Source organism: Cebus imitator, unplaced genomic scaffold (assembly GCF_001604975.1).
Source record: "Cebus imitator isolate Cc_AM_T3 unplaced genomic scaffold, Cebus_imitator-1.0 Scaffold124, whole genome shotgun sequence".
In the NCBI taxonomy this organism is placed as follows: Eukaryota; Metazoa; Chordata; class Mammalia; order Primates; family Cebidae; genus Cebus; species Cebus imitator.
The window spans coordinates 5,767,687-5,790,399 of NW_016107439.1; the positions used below are offsets into that span (position 1 = coordinate 5,767,687).

General features: G+C 36.0%; 1 protein-coding gene, 1 non-coding gene and 1 pseudogene across 5 annotated transcripts in view; 2 read left to right on the plus strand and 1 right to left on the minus strand.

Annotated features, from left to right (window-relative positions):
- GABRB1 (gamma-aminobutyric acid type A receptor subunit beta1) overlaps nucleotides 1-22,713 on the minus strand; it is a 444,633-nt gene that overhangs the window by 118,896 nt on the left and 303,024 nt on the right. The window lies entirely within an intron of this gene.
- On the plus strand, nucleotides 1,257-1,386 carry LOC119472933 (annotated as a pseudogene).
- LOC119472952 lies at nucleotides 4,143-4,246 on the plus strand. Its single transcript, XR_005202120.1, has one exon. It is a non-coding gene; the product is annotated as a small nucleolar RNA U13 (small nucleolar RNA).

Below are 22,713 nucleotides of genomic sequence, written 5' to 3' on the forward strand. Positions count from 1 at the left end.
AAATCCAGATCTCTTACATCAGTAAATGTTTATATTACTAAGAAAGCACAAATGTCACTGAGGATTGCAATGCAAGACAGTTTAATTTTATACTTTTTTGGTTGGTGGCAACTTGGACAAAGCTTGCCTTAACCTAGGTTTGCGATCATTCATGAATGGAGGTATGATGCAGTTGGAATGTGGTGTGGAATAGGAAAGAGAAGAGAGTTATGACATGCATGTATAAGTTTAATACTTGATGCATAGTAGGATCTCAATTAACAGTAGCTGCTACTATTATCAGTCTATATATTTCCAAAGAAATAAAAAATACATATGACATTACTATTACAAATACATTGTAAGATTAACATTTAGCCATATTAAATCATCTGGAAAATACAGAAAATTATAGATGAAGAGAATAAACATAACCTCATCATCATAGTTTTATTATTAATTTTTCTTCTTAAAGTTGAAATTATATGGTATGTGACAGTTTCATTTGCTGCTTTGGTCAACCTATAGGTAGGAACTTTCTTAAGTCTTAGGTATGCTCCATGAACATAATTTTAATGGATGCTATACCCATGACTTACTTCACAATTCATCTATTGGGAGATATTAAATATTCTTTAGGATGCTTTAAAAAAATCACACCCAGTTGACAGCATTCTCACTGCTATTCTTATTTTTTGATTCTATATTTCTACTTTCTTTTCCCCCTCTGTTTTGTAGACTTAGTACTGAATGCTAATGACACTCTTCTCAGTGCAATCCCAGGCAGTCATTTTGAGATAATTAGCTACACACCAAATGTTACATAAATGGGCTCATTATTATTCACTTCTGTTGCGGCAGGGTGATTCATGAACCACTTTATAAATATGAAAAGCAGTCCATAAATCAGAGTAGGAGATGAGGGTGGGCAAAAAAAAATTTAAAGGATTAATAGGGAATAGAACAATAGTAATTAGCAGGCTCTTGTCAAAGTTCCAGTATCAGTGTTAGTCATGTTTTATTTACCATGAATATCTGGCTGAGTTCAAGACAGACTATTTTTCCTAAATTGTATCAATATACACATATATCTATGAAGTATGAGTATGTATTTAATTTCTGCCATATTTTATACTTCATATTAACCAAGTAGCTGAAATATGTATTAGGGTGCAGAAATAAAATGTGGTGTCCCCACAAATTAAAGCATCTTTATTCTTATCATCTTATTAGGAATTTCTGCAGTGAATAAATTGTAAGGAATTAAAACAATAGCAATGGCTTCTTGGTCTTTTGGCTAAGATCAAGTGTGGTATCTTTTCTTATCAGTTTAAACCAATAGCAAGCCCTATGCATTCAGAAAGGACCTAGATATTGAAGTAAAAGTAGAAGCCAAAGAAAATGTTTACCTGCAGTGGAATGCCATGACTTGGTAATTAGTAAGTGCAGGATAATTAAACAAGGACTCAGACAGAATTTAGAGCTAGAGCAAATACATGGATCTCTTTTGCAGTTACTACTTTTTTGACTTATTTTCAAACCTATTATATTTCTTTGCCACATGATTCTCTTTCCTAGAACAAAGAGCTGATCCATTCATTGAAAGGCAATCAGTCATCTTGAAGTGGTATTCCTCAAAGAGTAAAGTAAAATTCAAGAGTGATGGAGCATTAGAATACTGTGTTATTTGAGAACAGTGGCTTTATGCTGAGAAAAACAAACAAAACCAAAACAAATAGGACAGAAGTATAAATTGTGCAAAATCCCCAGCTCCCTAAGGGGATAAAAGCAGGCCCAGGACATTTATTTTCTATTTAAATAAGCAATAAAGAAAACAAAATGTCCTGAAATTAGTGGAGAAACACTACTTCTAGAACAGCAATTAGCAGAGTAATATGTCTTTTCATTTTGCCCCTATGTATGTGGGCTTTCTGCACATTTGTAATCATACATAGGATTCTGTTTTCTTCCCATTGAATCTTAATATCAGATACATTTTCCTCATCAGCATCAGGATTGTAATTTTTTTCAGTGGGGAACAGTATACTTTATATTGAACATTTAGGTGGTTTTCAACTTTATCAGGTTAAAATAAAGCTAAAACATGTTCATGAATATATTATTTTCCTCATTTTGGATTATTTCTCTAGCTTGAATCTAATAAATGAGATTGTTATATCCAAAGATACAAAAATTTATATGTCTAAGATGCCTTCTTCAAGGATGGTGCTAAATTATAATGCCAAAGGTTATTAATTTCCCTTCACTGGTTCTCAACTGGATATTGTAATATTTTTGTTCATTAAATAGATAAAAAATGGTACTTTGTGATTTAAATTTTTAAATTACTTATAGAATCAAGTGTTTTTCAATGTAACTGTTTACAAGCTGCATTTGAAACTATTCTTTCTCTAGATACCAAAATCATTAGTGATATATCAACTTACAACTAAAAGAATTTCTATGATAATATTTTTTTAAATGCCCGGCAGAACTGAAGAGCACCCTGATATAGATTAACTTTGCTGTTGTCTTATTCAGTTACTTAGATGAATACTTTTGTATTGTTGAATTTAATGTCTTTGTTTACATATATTTTTATGGTTTATTGTTAAACTTTTCTGGAAGAAGGTATAAGTTATAGAAATAAAAAATTAAAATAAGGCCTGTGTTGGTTTTTGGAGTTCACAATGAACACCATCAAAATAAAGCTAATTGAGAGGTGATCATACATTCTAAAAGAAAAAAAGAGGAAGAGGATTTGGTGTATTTTTAAGTTAATAATTAAGCACTCCAGATATCATACTAACAATAAAACATGCTTTCTGACACTGAGCTTTTGTAAGCATAAATTCCTAACAATGGCCATATTTAAAAGCTATAAAACAAAATTAGTTTTCTATTCATTTTTATAGGTCCAGTGTTAAATTCTGGAGGGGTCAGTATATCAGCATAACAGTATTTTTAAAAATAAGAAATACTATTTATTTCTATAACAAAGAAATTATAAAGTAATATAATAAGAGACCATTTTCTAGCCATCTGAAATTGCCCAAAGTTAATGTTTGATGAGATTGGATTTTTGTGTCCCTATGGGAAAATTAGAAGCCATACTCTTGGTGAGAAAATAAATAGATACACCCACCATGGTAAACATTTTGACAACGTCTTGATTCAGTAATTACCTCTTGACTCAGTCACTACTTCTAGTTCCCTACACACTGCACACAAGGAAACATAAGTAGAGGTGTTCCCCAAGCACTCCTTGTAAAAGCAAAAATGAGTTAACACCCAAATGCTCCAGCAAAGCTAAATGGATACACCCCTCTAGTATATGTACAGTGCATTACTTTACAACAGTAAAATGTGAAGGAAATACATGTCTGAACATGGGTATGCCTTACATTGTGCTGTGTGGAAAACAAAACAAAACAAAAACAAAAAACAAGAAGGGATGTTTACAAAAACTACATTTATTAAAAATTTTACAAGAATGAAAGATTAGCATGTATGCCTTAGGGAATCACATATGTGTAGCAAATTTTAAAAAATGTACATTGAAATGATACACAGTAATTTTAGAATAGTGGTTATCTCTGGGGAGGGAAAGGTAGGGGAAGGAAAAAAGATGAGATGAAGATGGTATTGTAGTAATCTCCTAAAATTTCTCCTTCCATCCTTGGTTCCTTCCTCCCTTTTTTCTTCTCTTCTTTCTATCCTCTTTTCCTCCCTCCTTTCTCCTCTCCCCTCCTCCTATCTCTACCCTGCACCTGCCATTTCTACTTCACACCTCCCATCTCTACCCCACACCTTCCTCCTACCCTTCCCCTCCCTCCCACACCAAGTCCTCCCCTTCCTCCCACCTCACCCCTCCCCTTCCTCCAACCTCACCCCTCCCCTTCCTATCCCTCTTTTCTCTTTCTTCCCCATTCCCTTCCTTTTTTTCTTATCAGTTGTGTTAATTATTCAATTTTATTTTACTTTAAGTTCTGGGATACATGTGCAGAATGTGCACGTTTGCTAATCCCTTCTTTTGTCTGTCTTTCCATGATTCTTTCTTTAAAGAAGCTGAAGCAAATAGGGCAACATGTTATTATATTTTTAATCTCTCCATTACTTTCCAATTTGATATCCTTAGGCAACAGATAAATCCTCAAATGAAGATCCTTTTGTAGTACATATGCATGATGATTTAATTTTGTCACACATGTGTAAGATATACTTCCCTCAAACCGTGTTAAGAGGTCAGCACGTTACCTGTCTGATATTCAAAAAAAGAAAAATATTCCAAAATAACTCCATAACTCCACTTAAACTCTTATTTTAAATGTTGCTTTGAACTGGGCATAGCCTCCTTCCTGTTCCCAGTTCGAGTTACAACAGGAAAATTAAAGGAACATAAAGATTATCTCTCCTTCACATTGACTCTATACCTAATTGTATTTAATACTGGATAATGATTCTGATCTTTCAAAATGAGTTCCTTCAATGAAGAAATTCATCAACTTACAGGGATCTAGGTGTTTGAAACTGACATATATTTCCCCACATTTCTCATTATTGCAATTACATATTTATTTAGTTGATTGCTTGTTTCTTGTGTGACTGCCACCTGAAAAGATGGTAAGTATCCCACAGGAAGTGGCCTCATAATGATTCCTTTATTAGGGCCCAGCTCAGTTCTGACACAGAATTGATGTGTAAGGTAATGAATTTAATATGGAAATTAAGGAAATGCTGAAATCCTTATTTTTCTAAAGAAGAAAGAAGATGGCCAGTGCGATGTTTTTATTAAAAACTTATACCACTGTTACTTGGAAAACGTTCATGGCAAAGATCCATTTTCTTTTTTCTGACTAAATTCTTACTAAAAGTCATTTTGAGTGCATTGGCTAAACAAGCAACCACTGATCATTGTCAGCTGAGTAATTTCTAGGACCATGAAACTACTAAAAGTGTGCTTAAATTAGGCTAGATATTTTAGGACCTCTTAACTGTTAAATTTTAGACACCCTGTGGCTTGAGAGAGAAGTGGCTAAAACACTGGTTTACACATCAAATAGTCTAAGCGTAAACATGGGTTAAGGTCCCACTTCTTCCCTTGCTATTGAGAATACAAATAGATTAGAATCTTGAAGTACAAAATGTTGGTTTCTTGTCAAGAAACAAAATGATTGTCCTTGCCAACAGAATAAATGAATGGGGCCTTCAGTGATTAATCTGTGCCTGAGTTTCCTCCCACTGTGAGTGGACCAGTGGTTGGACTTTCCTATGAGAAAAGCACATTTTGACACGATACAAGAGGATTTATGTGTTTTTTTTTTGTGTGTGTGTATATATATATATATATATATTTTTTTTTTCTTGCACTTTAGGTTGTGGGGTACATGTGCAGAACATGCAGGATTGTTGCATAGGTACCTACGTGGCAATATGGTTTGCTGTCTCCATCCCCCTGTCACCTATACCTGACATTTCTCCCCATGTCATCCTTCCCCAACTTCTGTAACCCTCACTGTCTTTCCCCTGTTCCCCCTCAACAGACCCCAGTGTGTGATGCTCCCCTCCCTGTGCCCATGTGTTCTCATTGTTCAATACCCACCTATGAGTGAGAACATGCCATGTTTGATTTTCTGTTCTTGTGTCAGTTTGCTGAGAATTATGGTTTCCAGACTTACCCACATCCCTACAAAGGACGCAAACTCATCGTTTTTCTTATGGCTGCATAGTAGTCCATGGTGTATATGTGCCACATTTTCCTTGTCCAGTCTATCATCGATGGGCATTTGGGTTGATTCCAGGTTGTTGCTATGGTAAACAGTGCTGCAATGAACATACGTGTGCATGTGTCTTTATAATAGAATGATTTATAATTCTGTGAATATATAACCAGTAATGGGATTGCTGGGTCAAATGGAATTTCTATTTCTAGGTCCTTGAGGAATTGCCACACTGTCTTCCAAGATGGTTGAACTAATTTGCACTCCCACCAACAGTGTAAAAGTGTTTGTATTTCCCCACATCCTCTCTAGCATGTTGTCTCCAGACTTTTTAATGATTGCCATTCTAACTGGCATGAGGTGGTATCTCAATGTGGTTTTGATTTGCATTTCTCTAATGACCAGTGATGATGAGGATTTTTTAATATGTTTGTTGGCCTCATGTATGTCTTCTTTTGAAAAGTGTCTGTTCATATCCTTTGCCTACTTTTGAATGGCTTTGTTTTTTTTTCTGGTAAGTCTGTTTTAGTTATTTGTAGATTCTGGATATTATCCCTTTGTCAGAAGGGTAGATTGCAAATTTTTTTTCCCATTCTGTTGGTTACTAGTTCAATCTAATGATTTTTTCTTTTGATGTACAGAAGCTCTGGAGTTTAATCAGATCCCATTTGTCTATTTTGGCTTTTGTTGCCAATGCTTTTAGTGTTTTAGTCATGAAGTCCTTACCTATGCCTATGTCCTGAATGGTTTTGCCTAGGTTTTCTTCTAGGGTTTTTATGGTGTTAGGTCTTATAAGTCTTTAATCCATCTGGAGTTAATTTTAGTGTAAGGTTTCAGGAAGGGGTCCAATTTCTGCTTTCTGAACATGGTTAGCCAGTTTTCCCAACACCATTTATTAAACAGGAAATCCTTTCCCCATTTCTTGTTTTTGTCAGGCTTGTCAAAGATCAAATGGCTGTAGATGTGTGGTGTTGCCTCTGAGGCCTCTGTTCTGTTCCATTGGTCTGTATCTGTGTTTTGGTACCAGTACCAAGCTGTTTTGATTACTGTAGCCTTGTAGTATAGCTTGAAGTCAGGTAGGGTGATGCCTTCAGCTTTGTTCTTTTTGCTTAGAATTGTCTTGGCTATGTGGACTCTTTTTTGGTTCCATACGAAGTTTAAGGTGGTTTTTTTCCAGTTCTGTGAAGAGGGTAATAGGTAGCTTGATGGGGATAGCATTGAATCTATAAATTACTTTGGGCAGTATGGCCATTTTCACAATATTGATTCTTCCTAACCATAAGCATGGAATGTTTTTCCATCTGTTTGTGTCTTCTCTTAGTTCCTTGAGAAATGATTTGTAGTTCTCCTTGAAGATGTCCTTTACATCCTTTGTTAGTTGTATTCCTAGGCATTTTATTCTCTTTGTAGCAATTGTGAATAGCAGCTCGTTCTTGATTTGGCTCTCTTTAAGTCTGTTATTGGTGTATAGGAATGCTTGTGATTTCTGCACATTGATTTTGTATCCTGAGACTTTGCTGAAGTTGCTTATCAATTTCAGGAGATTTTGGGCTGAGCCGATGGGGTCTTCTAAATATACAATCATGTCGTCTACAAACAGAGAAAGTTTGACTTCCTCCTTTCCTAATTGAATACACTTTATTTCTTTTTCTTGCCTGATTGCTCTGGCTAGAACTTCCAATACTATATTGAATAGGAGTGGTGGGAGAGGGCATCCTTGTCTAGTGCTAAATTTCAAAGGGAATGCTTCCAGTTTTTGGCCATTCAGTATGATATTGACTTTGGGTTTTTCATAAATAGCTTTTATTATTTTCAGATACATGCCATCGATATCTAGTATACTGAGAGTTTCTAGAATAAAGGGCTGTTGAATTTTGTTGAAGGCCTTCTCTGCATCTATTGAGATAATCATGTGGTTTTTGCCTTTTTTTCTGTTTATGTGGTGGATTATGTGTATAGACTTGTGTATGTTGAACCAGCCTTGCATCCCTGGTTTGAAGCCTACTTGATCGTGATGGATAAGCTTTTTGATGTGCTGTTGCAATCAGTTTGCCAGTATTTTATTGAAGATTTTTGCATCTGTGTTCACCATGGATATTGGTCTGAAGTTTTCTTTTTTTATTGAGTCTCTGCTGGGTTTTGGTATCAGGATGATGTTGGTCTCATAAAATGATTTGGGAGGGATTCCCTCTTTTTGTATTGTTTGGAATAGTTTCAGAAGGAGTGGTACAAGCTCTTCTTTGTCTGTCAGGTAGAATTCGGCTGTGAACCCATCTGGACTTGGGCTTTTTTTGGTTGGTAGGCTATTAATTGCTGCCTCAACTTCAGCACTTGTTATTGGTCTATTCAGGGTTTCAACTTCTTCCTGATTTAGACTTGGGAGGGTGCAGGTGTCCAGGAATTTATCCACTTCTTCCAGGTTTACTGGTTTGTGCGCATAGAGTTGTTTGTAGTAATCTCTGATGGTTGTTTGTATTTCTGCTCCCACTGTTTACCCATGCTTCATTGAATTTCCTGCCATTTATCCATGCTTCATTGAATTCCTTCATTTTGACATTCAGAGCACTGGGCAGAAATCACATCATGTCAACACCTGTCCCAGGCCTTCCCAAGAGGATTTGTGTTTTTAAACACTAAAATATCATTTTTTCATTAGTATCATTAGAATGAGAACTTCATGAGCAATTAAAAATTAATATTTTCAGGCAGTTTTAGTAGCTCCCTACATAAAATCCAGGAGAAGATAAATGAAGTCATATGGTTCTGATTCACTGCTAGTATTACAACCAGTTGAGAATTTGATCACAATCCAATTTCTACTTCAAATGTCATCTAAATTTCCTTAATTTCCATTTGTAACATTGTAAACTGGAAAAATAATGTCAAAGGCAACTTGTTTAGAAAACAATCAACAGAGAGAAGAGATGGCCTATGGAGTGAAAAAATTTGCAAACCCTACGTCTGACAAGAGGCTAATATCCAAAATGTCTAAGGAACTCATCCAAATCAGCAGTAAGAAAACAAGTAACCCAATTAAATGATGGGCAAAGTATTTGCATGGACATTTCTCAAAAGGAGACATACAAACAACCAACATATATATGAAAAAAAAATGTTCAACATCACTAATTATCAGAGAGGTGCAAATTAAAGTCACATTATTACCTCACATCCATTAGAATAGTTATTATCGAAAAGATGAAAGATAAATGTTGGTGACGCTGTGGGAAAAGGGAAGCTTAGGACACTGTTGATGAGAATGTAAATTAGTACAGCCATTTTGGAACCAATATGGAACTTCCTTAAAAAATTAAAAATAGAACTACCATATGATCCTGCTGTCCTACAACTGGGTATATAGCCAAAGGAAACTAAATCAGTCTGTTGAAGAGATTTCTGCATTCCCATGTTCATTGCAGGGGTGTGGAATCAACTAAGTTTCCATTAACAGTTGAATGGATAAAGAAAGCGTGCTATACAGATACACAGCGAAACACTAGTCAGCCTTAAAAAAGAAGGAAATCTTGTCATTTACAATAACATAAATGAACCTAGAGGACCTTATGTTAGGTGAAATAAGACAGGCACAAAAAGACAAATGCCACGTGATTTCACTCATATGTGTAATCTAACAAGTTAAAGTCATAGAAGTAGAGATTAGAAGCCTAGTTACCAGGGACTGAGTGGGGATATGGGATTAGAGAGATAATTGTCCCCTCTAGTTAATAGTGTATTCTTGAAAACTGCTAAAAGAGATTTTTTTTAAAAAAAGATATGCAGGGTAATTCATATGTAGATTACAGAAATTTAGCTTTTCCACAATGTATAGATATTTCAAAATAGCATGTTGTACATAATAAATAATTTTTGTCAGTCAAAAATAAATGGTAAAGTAGCTTTAAATAAATCTGATCTTATATTTGTACCTTCAAGACAGAGTGAAAAATGAAGAAAATAAAGCAATGTTTAGAGGATTGTTAAAACTGAAACATACATGGACATAAAGGAAGGTATTTCAAAATACTTTGTTACAACAAGTGACGTTATTTCCTACATAGGTTTTATATATTTTTGGTTAGCATCATTAGAATGATACATATACACACACACACACACACACACACACACACACACACATATATACATAGAGAGAGAGAGCACACCTTCAACATTCATCTTAAACATTTAAAGTGTAATTAAACTATCCACATTGTTCTTTATTAAAGATTAATAATGTGAATTTATTCATTTATTCATGTTTATTTCCATTTATGTACAAATATATCATTTATACTACAAGTAGTTTACAGCTTCTTAAAAAACAAGTTCAAATAAATTACAAAATGCACAGAGGTTCTGTGCTCTTTTAGAGTGGTCAAACTTTTTAAAATAAAGTTTTAGTAACTAGAAATTCAGAGTAAATAAATATGCATTTCTTCTCCTCTTCCTTTTCCTACCAGCACCTCTCAAACTAAAAACAACAAACCAAAACTCCTAAATACACTGTATTCATAAGGAATATGTGGGCACATTATTAAAGCTAAAAACCATAAACCATACTTCTTAACATGGGAAATGATACATAGAACTTCGCCTAGGATAAACGTAACTAATTTCTGTGACCACTATATTTCAGAATAATAAAAGTCATGATGACCATTTTCAGGTCATGGAAACTCAAATTTGGAACTGAATGTTCCAATTAACTCCAGTAATTAATTAATCTGAATGAAAGGCTCTTTTAGTACCTTGCCTATTTAAATGAATAAACAAATTGTGCAGTCCTATTACACAAGAACTGCATAAATTAGAGCTTCATTTTATTGGAGATCATTATTCTATTGAGTAAATTCAAAATCTTGTACCCAGAAAATCGTATTTTTAAATCTAATTGTTAAGAAAATATTGTACAATAAATACATAGAAACTAATTTTGAATATTCCATATGCATCATAATTTGGGTTTAAAAACATGACTCACAGTTAAGGATTCTTGAAGTTTGTATATTTTAAAATATTTAAATGCAGTTTATTAGGTTAATATTTATGAATCTTATATTAATTATCAGTAGTCTTACAGTAAATGGTACATTTAGAAATGTGTAGAACTTATAATATCACTTATGAAAATAGGTTTTTCTAATAAAAGTAAAAAAAATAACATTCCTCTCTAATCATTTTCTAAAATTTCACATTCAGATATTCTATAAAGAAATTGCTTCATTTAATAGATAAACTTAAAAGCTACATTTAATATGGCAACTGAAATATGAAAGTGAAGAAACAGTGTTAAGTGCTTTGCATATATTATCTTTTCAAATCTTCACAGTATCTCCCCTCTATATTGGGAATTGTTGGATCAAAAGAGAAATCTTAGTATATCAGAGGAGGGAAACATATGATGATGAATTTTGTGCTATGTTTACTCTTGATCTGTGGCAAAGTACAGATCTGAATTTATAAGCACTCTACATTCCTTTGTATTTGTAATTCAGAAAGGGCTTAACCTTTTGTTATGCAGGAAAAATATTGTGAAATATTTTGAAATGAATCAAAAAGATGACCAGATGTCTAGTAGTCAAAGTTATCTCACCTTTCACTGTCTATGAATTATTTTGGAACTCCCTACGTTATTTAAAAATGATAGACATGTAACAAATTCTTACCTGTAGAATTGTAATTGCAATTGATTATTGATCTGTGGATATTGGCCAATTTTGTCAATTTGCATATATTTGTAAATTCTTTTCAGTATACTGTTTTTTCAATGTATTATGAAAAAACATAGTATACTGTTTTTCAGTGTACTATATCTTTTCAATGTGCCTACTTCTTGAATTCTCCTTTGAATGAGCCTGTAGCATCATACTAATTCTCCAATTAATTAATGGGTTAGTTGAAATCTCTTTGTTTTCCTTAAGACAGAGTCTAGCTTAATTACCCAGGCTGGAGTGCAGTGATATGATCATGGCTTACTGCAGCCTCAGCCCCCTGGGCTCAAGCGTTTCCCTGACCTTAGTCTCCAAGTTGCTGGGACTACAAGCACGCACCACCATGCTGAGTAAATTTTTTATTTTTTGTAGAGATAGGGGGTCTCACCATGTTGCTCAGGCTGGTATTGAGCTCCTGGGTTCAAGCGATCTTCTTGCTTTGCCCTACCAAAGTGTTGGAATTACAGGTGTGAGCCACCACGTACAGCCAATTAAAATATTTAATCCATGTTTGTCTTACATTTTTACACAAATTTATCTGTTTAAACTGATTGCCCATAAACTGTTTTGGAAGTTATCCACTATAATATCCAATGGATTTATTTAACAGAGCCAGGTAAAATGTGTTTGCTAGAACAGTGTATCTTATTAGGAGACTTAAGTTTGGTGTGTCTTTTGGTTCCCAGAGATGAAACCTAAGAAGAAACAGAACCTAATTTTGCAGACTGAATTTCTATATTTTTCTTCCCCCTACTGATTTTTGTTTTTTTTGTTTGTTTGTTTCTGGTTTGCTTATGGCCACTAACTTATTCTCTACTGGTGACAGCAATGACTGGGAATTTGGTTTCATGATCTGATCATCTAATGATTTATACAAATGGCTAACAGGTTATTGAGATAAGAGTTCCATATGCTGTGGGTGACAGATAACATATATGTATATGTGTGTGTGTGTGTGTGTGTGTGTGTATATGTGTGTGTGTATGTATGTATATATATATAAACATATGTATACACACACACATACATGTAGTCTTTTTGTCCATTTTGAGCTCAAATCAATCAAGAATCTTGTACTCAATGGAATGGAAAGCTGTCTGATATTTGAACCATGAGTTTTTGTGTTTCTATGTTTACTATTAACCTGTGACAAAAGTGTTGATCTGAATTTATAAGCACACTAAGTGTCTTTTTGCCTGTATCAAAATATCTCATGTATCCCATAAATATATACACCTACTACTATATACTCACAAATATTAAAAATAAAAAATTTAAAAAGGTCTTTACCTCTCATTTTATGAGAGTTAGATTATAAAGACTCAATATGAAGGAGCTCTGCCTTGATTGATTTAGACAAATAAGTGCCAATATAAAGAAAATATGCTAACATCATACTACATAATATTTAAGATTATGAGAAATGCAAATTTGTGTTTAAATAAACTAGATCATTATTCTGAAAAACTTTATGTCAACAGTAATTATGTTTTGTGATATGTCAGCTTGAAGATAATTTTTACAATGTCCTGCTTAAAGCCTAGGACTGATATTGAACTTAATTAATGAATAGTCATTGGATACCTAGAAAATTTCTAAGTTAGGTAGAACACTTATACACTGATTACTAAGCATGCTTTTACATTTATATATATTTGCTTCCTTTTTATGGTGTGGAGAGGCAATAGCTTTGGGACATGTTAATAAATGTGTACATCTTAGTCACTTTAAAAAGACATTAATAGAGTATATATGGGAATATAAATTTGTGTTATATGTTTTCATAAGTTCTGTTGGTCAGCTGAAATACTTATGAATAATGAACAGTTTTCAATATTGCACTCCCTGGTTTTCTTTGTGGAATACAAGTTCATTAAATTGGTTAAAAGTTATAATTAATAGGACTGAGACAATTTTATGAGCAATAGAAACAAAGAAATACAACTGCATGTGTGTGTCTTTATTATTAAAGAAATAAAAATGGTTTATCCTAAAGCTATGGTTCTTAAAATTTATACTTTTAAGATAAATTTATACTTTTAAGATCTCGTATTCATTTATACTTTTAAGTGACTGTAAACCTGGCATCCACAAACTATCTTAACTAAATATTCAAATCTTTGATAATTTTTTGATTTTACCTCTTTTTAAATTGTACTTTAAGTTCTGGGGTACATTTGCAGATCTTGCAGGATTGTTGCATGGGTACACACATGTCATGGTAGTTTGCTGTCCCCATCCCCCAGTCACCTACATCAGGCATTTCTCCCAGTGACACTGTCTTGCACTGTTGCCCAGGCTGGAGTGCAGTTGTGATCTCAGCACACAGCAACCTCTGCCTCCTGGGTTCAAGTGATTCTCCTGCTTCAGCCTCCCGAGTAGCTGGGATTACAGGTGTGTGCCACTGTGCCCTGCTAATTTTTTGTATTTTTAGTAGAGATGGGGTTTCACTGTGTTAGCTAAGATAGTCTCAATCTCCTGATCTTGTGATCTGCCTGCTTCAGCCTCCCAAAGTGTTGGGATTACGGGTGTGAGCCACTGCACCTGGCCTGATTTTTCCATTTCTAAATCAGTTTTATCTATATCTATCTATCTATATATCTTTTGCATGAAAAACTATTTTTTATTTTCCCAGAGTGCTCCTGAAAATCTCAAAGTAATTTTGTAAGGATTGTACATAATGTGTTATTAAGCAAAAACATGTGCTTACAACCGGGGATGGTGGCTTATGCCTATAATCCTAGCACTTTGGGAAGCCAAGGTGGACGGATCACCTGAGGTCAGGAGTTTGAGACCAGCCTGACCAACATGGAGAAACCCCATGTTTACTAAAAATACAAAATTAACCAGTGTGGTGGCACATGCCTCTAAACCCAGCTACTTGGGAGGCTGAGGCAGGAGAAGTGCTTGAACCTGGGAGGCAGAGGTTGAGATGAGTCAAGATTGCACTATTGCACTCCAGCCTGGGCAACAAGAGTGAAACTCTGTCTCAAAAACAAACAAAGAATCCAAAACAAAACAAAACATGTGCTTACTCTGCCCGAAAATTTGTAGAGGTAAAATGTTATTAATGTAAATATTGCAGAGTGTAGGTGCTATGATTTAAATGTTTGTCCCCTCCATAACTCATGTTGAAATTTAGTTGCCATTGTAACAATATTAAGAGGTTGGATTATTAAGAGGTGGTTAAGCCATGAGGGCTTCACCCTCATGAATTGATGAACAACATTATCACGAGGGTGGGCTCATTATAAAAGAGGGATTTCAGCCCCCTCCCCCCCTCCTTCTCTTTCTGTCTCTTACCTGATCTTGTCCTTTCCCCTTAGGATGACACAGCAAGAAGGCCCTTGCCAGATGCAGGCCCTCCTCAATCTTGAATTTCCCAGCCTCCAGTGCCATGAGTCAATAAATTTCTGTTCCTTGTAAATTACCCAGTTTGTGATATTCTCTTCAGCAGCCCCAAAACCAACTAAGAGAGTAGGTTTTATAAGAAGTCCCTGGAAATTTTTCAATGCCTTTGCTTTCCATAAACTGTTTTAAGCTCAGAGGATATACTGTTTAAAACTCTTTTCTAAAAAGCTCTTTCTAGCATTCTTGTTTATTAGAGCCCTTATGGGGCTTTGCCTAAAGATATTAAGTAACAACAGTATAGTATTTTCAATTATAATTTCAGTTATTTCCATAAGTAAAATTTTTAAAGTAAACTTTTAAAAACTATACATGTCAATGTATTAGTTCATTTTCATACTGCTGATTAAGACATACTGATGAGACTGGACAATTTACAAAAGAAAGAGGTTTATTGGACTTACAGTTCCACATGGCTGTGGAGGCCTCACAATCATGGTGAAAGGTGAAAGGCACATCTCATATGGTGCCAGACAAGAGAAGAGAGTTTGTGCAAGAAAACTCCCTTTTGTAATAACCAGCAGGTATCATGAGGCTTACCACCACAAGAACAGCATGGGAAAGACCTGCCCCTATGATTGAATTACCTTCCACTGGGTCCCCCTAACAACACAGGAATTCAAGATGAGATTTGGGTGGGGACAAAACCAAACCACATCATTTTGCCCTTGGCCCCTCCCAAATCTCATGTCCTCACATTTCAAAACCAATCATGCCTTCCCAACAGCTATCCAAAGTCTTGACTCATTTCAGCATTAACTAAAAAGTCCATAGTCCAAAGTCTTATCCGAGACAAGGCAAGTCCCTTCAACCTATAAGCCTGTAAAATCAAAAGCAAGGTAGTAACTTCCTAGATAAAATGGGGGTTACAGGCATTGGGTAAATACACCCATTCCAAACTGGAGACATTGGCCAAGACAAAGAGGCTACACAGGGTCCATGCAAGTCCAAAATTCAGCAAGGCAGTCAAATCTTAAAGCTCCAAAATGATCTCCTTTGACTCCATGTCTCACATCCAGGTCATGCTGATGAAAGAGGTGGATTCTCATGGTCTTGGGTGGCTCTGCCTCTGTGGCTTTGTAGGGTGTACGCCCCTTCCTAGTTGCTTTCACAGGCTGGCATTGTGTGTCTTCAGCTTTTTCAGGCACATGGTGCAAACTGTTGGTGTGCAAATGGTTGCCCCTACCTTTCTGGGATCTAGAGGACCAGGCCCTCTTCTCACAGCTCCACTAGGCAGTGCTGCATAGGGACCCTGTGTGGGGGCTCCGACCCCACATTTCCCTTCCACATTGCTCTAACAGGTTCTCCATGAGGGCCCTGCCCCTAAGCAAACTTTTTCCTGGACATCCAGGTGTTTCCATACATCTTCTGAAATCTAGGCAGCGGTTCCCAAACCTCAATTCTTGACTTCTGTGCACCTGCAGGCTCAACAGCACATGGAAGCTGCCAAGGCTTGGGGCTTCTGTTCTCTGAAGCAACAGCCTGAACTGTACTTTGCCTTGTTTTAGTCATGGCTGAAATGACTGGGACACAGGGCACCAGGTTGCCAGACTACACACAGTCAGGGAACACTGGGCCCATCCCAGGAAACCATTTTCTTATAGACATCCAACCCTGTGATGAGAGGGGCTGCTGTGAGGACCTCTGAAATACCCTGGAGACATTTTCCCCATTTTCTTGGAGGTTAACATTTGGCTCCTCATTACTTATGCAAATTCCAGCAGCCAACTTGAATTTATCCTCAGAAAATGGGTTTTTCATTTGTATCACATCATCAGGCTGCAAATTCTCTGAACTTTTATGTTCTGCTTCCTTTATAAAACTGAATGCCTTTACCAGAATCCAAGTCACCTCTTGAATGCTTCACTGCTTAGAGATTTCTTCCACCAGATACCCTAAATCATCTCTCTCAAGTTCTAAGTTCCACAAATCTCTTGGGCAAGGGCAAAATGCCACCAGTCTCTTTGCTAAAACATAGCAAGTCACCTTTGATCCAGTTCTCAGCAAGTACCTCATCTTCATCTGAGACCACCTCGGCCTGGACCTTATTGTCCATATTGCTATCAGGCTTTTGGTCAAAGCTATTCAACAAGTCTCTAGGAAGTTCCAAACTTTCCCCCATTTTCCTATCTTCTTCTGAGTCCTCCAAACTGTTCCAACCCCTGCCTGTTACCCGGTTCCTAAGTCGCTTCCACATTTTCGAGTATCTTTTTAGCAACACTCCACTCTACTGGTACCAAGTACCGTATTAGTCAGTTTTCATGCTGCCGATAAAGGCATACCTGAGACTGGGAAATTTACAAAAGAAAGTGGTTTATTGGACTTACAGCTCCACGTGGCTGGGGAGGCCTCACAATGATGGTGGAAGGTGAAAGTCATGTTTCACATGGTGGCAGACAAGAGAAGACAGCTTATGCAGGAAAACTCCCCCTTATAATAACCATCAGATCTCGTGAGACTTACAATCATGAGAACAGCACTGGAAAGATGTGCCCCCACAATTCAATTACCTCTCACCGGGTAATTCCCACAACAATTGGGAATTCAAGATGTACAATTCAAGGTGAGATTTGGGTGAAGACACAGCCAAATCATATCAGTTCACAACTGTATTTCATTAATTTGAATCTAACAAATCTAGACATAAGTTTCCATCTTATCCCCACATATGCTACAGAAATCTACTTCCAGGCAAAATTGTGAAATAGAAGAGTCAGAATTTCTCACTGCATTTCGGGATCATATACCTCATTTATTAGGTTTTCTTACTCCTGGCACAACTTAGAAGTGCCCTGAGTCACATTCTCCAAAAGTTCCCAATATTCTTTGCCATGTTATTTCTACTTCTGGGTAATGAAATGCCATAACATAGTTTAAATATAATGGTTATAAAAGTCCAGGGCTAAAAATGGTTCAGACACTAATGAAGTTAGGCTTTCAGGTAGTTTGTATCTTTTTATGATTTAATTTGTCATCCCAGGCTGTACATATGGGGAGCTAAGGCCAATAAAGCATCTTTTATCATACATGGGTTTCCATCACTCATCCAGTATGCCCCTATAATTTTAGCAGTTAAGTCAGATAATTGGAAGACCATGCTCCTTCCAATACTATTTTAGTGAGTGATCAATTTGTCAGGATGAGCACAAATCAAATCAAATACAAAATAGAAAACGAAATTATGTGTGGTGGAGTTAGACGAATTTTCCCAGAATCCAGGCTGAAGGTTGAGGACAGATGGTGTAGGTTCACATCATTTGGTTTGTTATAAACTATGAAAACTCTCCCCCACGTCCAATAACAATTTGAATTTGTAATTACTACTATTTCAGGTTTGACTACAACTGATGTAATGAGATTGCTATGTGTCAGTTGGATCTGACTTCAAAGAGATAATGCACTTTTTTCTTTCTGAGTGAGTTCATTTAAAATAATAGGCTCAAAATGGAGACAAAAACTAGCAGAAATAAAGGCTCTTGAAAACGTGGCATTCCTTTAGTTTTCACTCAGACAGCATTGGGAATTGAAAGGGTCTCTGTGGACTGATGGTCTCTGTTTCACATCATCACGGCTAATAATGGATCCTCAGGGAAGAGTCAAAAAATTCCTCTGNCACATGTCTCCCTGGCTCAGACGCAAAAAACAAACTCAGGCCAAAAAATAAGTCTTGTGCGGATTTGCTCACTTGTTCACTCATATATATTGATCATCTTTACATAAGGTGCTATGTTAGTAAATACATTTTTAAAACTATAAGATGCACATAAGATGTTTGTACTATTATTAGAAGTATAAAATATGGACATAATCTTTGTGATTAAGAATGTGAACTCTTGGCAGACTGCTTGTCTTCATAGCCAGGCTCCATCAGCTGTCGACCTTGGGCAAGTTACCTGAATTCTCTGGGCTCAGTTTCCTCTTTTCTCAGTTGTGATAATTTTAGTAATTAGGTAAAATGACACCTATAAAGCATTTAAAGATTGCCTCGAAAGACTAGGATTCAATAAATGTTTGCTATGATGATGATGATGATTAAATTACTTACCACAGGGGGCCTCCAAATCACTAAACACCCCAGTCATAGGCTTAATACATAACAGGAGCTGGTAGACCTTAGGAAAACATTATTAAGATAGAAGCCCTGTTCTCAAGGTGCTAACAATCTTGTGGGTGGTGCAAATATACTACATCAGTGCTGTCAGTGCTCTGTGACTAGTGCTACAGTAGACGGGTGTATGTTGATTTGTTGCCTATCTATGGCTGCATAACAGATTACTCCAAAAATTAGTGGCTTAAAACAACAAATGTGTTATTTCACAGATTCTGTGAGCCAACAAACTGGGTTTGATATACTTTAGTACCTCTGCCTGAAGACATTTCACAAGGTTGCAATCAAGTTGTTGGCTGGGACTGTGGTCATATCTGAAAGTGCCACTAAGTGATGATTCATACTCAAGCTCACTTATAAGGTTGTTGGTAGGGTTAAGCTCCTCACATGCTGTTGGACTGAGAACCTCAGCATCTTGCTGGCAGTTGGAGACCTCTCTCCATTTCTTGTCACATAGGCATTTCCATAGGGAAGCTCAACTGGCTTCCATTAGAGCAAGTGAAAACAGCAAGTAAGGGCCAGCTAGCTGGAAGTCAGGCTTTTTAAAACCTGATCAAGAAGCGACATTGTATCACTTGTGCTACATTCTATCCATATGAAGTAAGTCCAACCAAACTCAAAGGAAGGGCATTACACATTGATGTGAATATCAGAATGTGAGGATCATTGAAATCCATTTTAGATGCTAACATGAAGTACAATGGTAAATGAACAGCAGAGACAGAAAGACTTTCAGAGTAGACCAGCATGATCTAGGTGTCAAAGGATAAATAATTATTCACTGGAAAGCTGTGGGGGAGGGCATCCTATGTAGAGAGAATAAAACATGTGCAGAAACATGTGAAAAAAACTCTGATATGATCAGGTGTTATGGGAGAAGTTGTATTGATTCCATAGTAGCATCTAAGTATACTAGCAAGTAAACTTCCCATAGGGCCATGGAACAGAAAGGCTCATGGGCAAAATTAAAACACCTGAACCATGTGATGCATTAAATCAATTTAAAACACAGTGAGAAGCAAAGGGAAAGGTATGGAGAAAGCTGCATTTACGATAGGGTGCAAGCCGGTATAAGAACCTCACCACCTGAATTCTGGGGTATGCAATGTTCATACGTTCTCTCTCCCTCTCTCTGTTTCTCTCTCTTTCTCTTTCTCTGTCTCTCTCTCTCTCTCACTCTCTCACTCTCTCTTTCTCCCACCTCAGACTTTCCCAATGATGGTGTGACTATGAGGACCAGAGCTGAAGTTCAAGCAACATAGCTCACAGCACTTACTGGGGGCCAATGAGGTGCAGGGAAAGATGTAGTTTAAAAACAGCTAGGTCTTGGCAATAAGTCCTTTGAACAACCACGAGTTTTATTTGCATTTATTGGGTAGAGCACATGTGGGTCCAGAATTTTTCCTTTATGGTGTTGCCAATGGGTGGCCACGTTTGGGGCATCACAGTTATCAATTGATGATCGAGACTTAGATCTTTCTATCTGTAAATAACACTTTTCTTTGTGCAATCATATTTTTCCATTTAATTTTTTCTTTGGCATGTCACACGTTATTAATTTATTGTCTATATTGAGCACATCATATGAATTCTGCCTTTGTCCCACAAGGTACTTGCTTACTCATTATCTATGCTTAACTATCCTATGAATTTTACCTATACCTCATAAGCTATCTAAGCTCAATATTTCTTATCGGTTTTATACAGCTTGTTATTTTACTTTCTAACACAGTTGAATACAGCATACGCACATTACATCAGGGAGCTTGAAGTGTTCTGGCATAGCTGAAGCACAGGGATCTTGTCAAGGAAGGGCAGGAAATAAATGTAGAAAGGTAGAGAAGACTTTTTATGGAAACATGGACTTTATCCTGCAGGCAATGGAGAGTCACTGAAGGGTGTAAGCAGAAATAGAACTGTATTAGGAGTATCACATGTACTTATATAAAATATTGAAATAAAAATAATGTATTATAAACTCCTAATGAACAGTTCAAATAAGATGATGCATGCCCTTCGGCCTAGTCAAATGATGTCCCTGGTGTCATTTACACAGGATTCAGGGAAGTTCTAACGTGTTTATTAGCCTGTAGAGGAAGGAAATATCTTTGGCTGAGGGTAAAAACCATTAAGGTTGAAAGACATTAATACATGAATTTCTTACTGAGCTCCTACTGGTATATCCAATAAGTCAAAGAACAAGATTACCCTTTGTATACCATAGAAAAATTTTTCATGGATTTAATCATTTGTATTTTGACTCTCTTCCAGTAATAATAAAAGTTTAATGCTCGTTGTTAATTTGTAATTTAGCTCAGGCCCATATTTAAGTCATATGTATTGCCAATTCATTAATGATTTAAAGTAGTTAACTTACTTCCTCCCTTTTCCCTAGCAGTTGAATCCCATGGCAAAGTGCTGTTTCATTCATACATTAAAAACAATTTGGGGCGTGCATTAAAAAATGGGTCTTCAAAAAATCAAACAATTATTAACTAGGTACCAGGCCTATTATGATGTCATACATCTCATTTAATACTCACAATCAAGCTAAAATGCAGATGCTATTTCAGAGACTGAGGATGAAAATGATCTAGCAAACTTGCCAATATCATACAGCTAGGAAATGCTAAAGTAGGGATTTGAACTTATGCAATTGAATACTAGAGCCTGGCTTCTAACCACTCTAGGAACCAACCTCTTGCTGTTGGTGCTATCCATGGAAGTAAAGAACAAGTGGGGAAGTCTAAGAAAGTAGTGGCTCATACTTAGGAATGCTTTGGAGAAACTGAAAGAGAAAAGTGGAATTTACCAGACACTATACATAAGTTGTGAAACAATTCATTGTACGTTCTATATAAATATCTAACAATTGACTTTAAAACCATTTAGGGAGTGCCAGGTCAGTAAAAAATGCTGTTTAAGTAAGAAATAAAACTTTAGTTATAATTACATTGGGAAGCTATGTATAGTAAACACGAGGCTTTCATGACAACATGATTTAGAGGAAAACGAGCTTGTTTCCTATCCGAGAACTGACTGGGTACCACATGTCCTTTGTGAAAATCAAGGGTTTCTTGCAGTAGTGAACACAACATACCAGTCAGCTAAACTCTTCTGCTGTACACATTTTCAATTTGTGCTCTTCATCATTTATTATTGTTATCACTAGGCTTCATTTATTTCAGAATCTAGGGTGAAATTTTCTCTGCAAATACTCTCAGTGTATTGGAAACTATAACAAGACATTCTTAAAAAGAGCATACCTACTTATACATGATAACATTAGAAATCCTTATTTCATGGGATACCATCCTTCAAACTCTGTTGTCAATTCTAATATGTTACTATCTGACACATCTTATGAAATGCTATCTTTTTTTTTGGTTATACACTTTTGAAACTATCTCTTTTCTTCATTATAGGATTAAAGTTTCTTTTTGGTTCTGAGAGCTATCTGGTTTGAGAAGACCTTTGTTTAATTATGAAGCTGTTTGTTTACTGTTTGCACAGTCCACTCTAGGGCTTTTATATTCAATATATAAAATTTAAATATTTTATAATAAGAATCAGAGGACACACCAATCATAGTTGCACTTTAGCTTTGGTTATAGAATCTTGACAAGAGAACACAGATAAAAAGCCACATTAGGATTATTTAGGAAAAGTGCTATAACACTACTTGAAAAATTAACACAAATAATTCAGAGTTATATGACATAAACCCTATTGAGATAAAAGAAAAAAATTTCCTCTTGGTAGTAGGGAAATAAAATAGATATATTCT